At 39.8% G+C, this 2,049-nt stretch overlaps 1 protein-coding gene across 6 annotated transcripts in view; it reads left to right on the forward strand.

The window, feature by feature from the left end:
* The window catches only part of LOC110440314 (F-BAR and double SH3 domains protein 2-like), a 102,997-nt gene that overhangs the window by 42,399 nt on the left and 58,549 nt on the right, over nt 1-2,049 (forward strand). The window lies entirely within an intron of this gene.

The following is a 2,049-nucleotide window of genomic DNA, read 5'->3' on the forward strand; positions in this document are numbered from 1 at the left end:
TCAATAACCAAAAGGCCCAGGGTACTGATATTGGGCCTGTAGCATGCTGGGATGAAGGACTATCAAGTTTGTTCAACTGAATGACCTTGACCAACTTTCAAGGTCACAGGGGTCAAATGTCGTAAAATCTTCAAGTGACTTCTTTTCAATAAGCAAAAGGGCCAGGGTACTGAAATTGGGCCTGTGGCATGCTGGGATGAAGGACTACCATGTTAGTTCAAATGAATGACCTTGATCCACTTTCAACCTAATGTCCTTGTTCGACAATCAAGGTCAGAGGCGTCATATGTTTAAATCTTTTAATAGGTTCTTATAAAATCTTAAGATTACAAGTGTTAGATTAATAACAGGTGAGCGATGCAGGCCCAATGGGCCTCTTGTTCTTTTTTGCTGTCTTTAATTGGGGTTTAATTTGGTATAAGGAAAACACATTCAGTCAGTTTGTCTTATCAGGGGAGGGGGTGGGGGAAGGGGTATTGAGGGATAGGATAAATAGGGTAATTGTAGGCGGTGAAGAATTAGGGCAAGCAGCAGTTAAGATTGACGTTACAGGTGACATCTGATTTCAAATGACAATCTTTTATATAATCCTTAATATATAGTTGAATGCTCACAATTTTGACAAAAATGATGATGAAAAAATATAATAAATATGTGGGGTTGGTGATGGCAGAAGGGGTAAAGAATAAGAATGGCTAATTGAGGATGATGAAGTGGGTACCAGCTAGTTACAAATCACCACCTACAATGTACTGTAGACTTGTCAGGCCGCCCTATAGTAATCACTTTGTCTGTCTGTCTGTCCGTCCACAAATTTTGTTCCTGGCTGATAACTTTGGTATTTATTGACCGATGTACATGAAACTTGGTCAAGATGTTCAGTTCACAAAAATACACATTGAGGTAAAAAGTCAAGGTCAAAGGTCAAGGTCATTAGGTTCAAAGGTAAAGGTCAAATTTTACATCTTTTTACTGATGAACATATTGTTATGACATTATGAGGAAAAGTTGAACAGAATTAAACAAGGAGTCAACTGACCAAAGTTCAAGGTCATCGGGTCAGGGGTCAAGGTCAAATTTTGTAGCTTTTCACTGGTGAACATTTCGCTGACATTATGGAGCAAAGTTGTTTGGAATTAAACAAATAGACACACTGAGGTTAAAAGTCAAGGTCAAAGGTCAGGGTCATTAGATTCAAAGGTCAAGGTCAAATTTTGCACCTTTTCACTGATGAACATTTTGCTATGACATGATGAAGCAAAGTTGATCAGAATTAAACAAGAAGTCATCTGACCAAAGGTCAAGGTCATTGGGTCAAAAGTCAAGGTTAAATTCTATATCTTTTCACTGGTGAACATTTCGCTATGACACTTTGAAGCAATGTAGCTCAGAATTAAACAAGGAGTCAATTGACCAAAGGTCAAGGTCACTGGGTCAAAGGTGAAGGTTAAATTTTGTACCTTTTCCTTGATGAACATTTTGTTATGACATTATGAAGCAATATTGTTCAGAACTTAAAACGGAGTCAGCTGACCTTAGGTCCGGGTTACGGGATCCAAAGGGTCAAGGTCACGTTTTGTATTTTCACTGATGAACATTTTCAAATCACCCTGTGTCCTCGGTCCGTGGTCCGTCCGTGGTCCGTCGTCTGTCGTCCGTCCGTAAACAATTCTTGTTATTGCTATGTCTCGGGAAGTATCAGAGGGATCTTTTTATATGCAGGTTCCCCCTGGTCCTTAGCTGTGCAGGGCAACATTTGAGACTGATCGGATAAACAACATGGCCGACAGGCAGCCATCTTGGATTTTGATAGTGAAAGTTTGTTATTGCTATTTCTCGGAAAGTATCAGAGGGATCTTTCTCAAATTTTATATGCAGGTTCCCCTTGGTCCTTAGCTGTGCAGGGCAACTTTTGAGACTGATCGGATAAACAGCATGACCGACAGGCAGCCATCTTGGATTTTTATATTGAAAGGTTGTTATCACTATTTCTCGGGAAGTATCAGAGGGATCTTTCTCAAATTTTATATGTAGGTTCCCCTTGGTCCT

This window comes from Mizuhopecten yessoensis, unplaced genomic scaffold, assembly GCF_002113885.1.
Source record: "Mizuhopecten yessoensis strain PY_sf001 unplaced genomic scaffold, ASM211388v2 scaffold11179, whole genome shotgun sequence".
Taxonomy (NCBI): domain Eukaryota; kingdom Metazoa; phylum Mollusca; class Bivalvia; order Pectinida; family Pectinidae; genus Mizuhopecten; species Mizuhopecten yessoensis.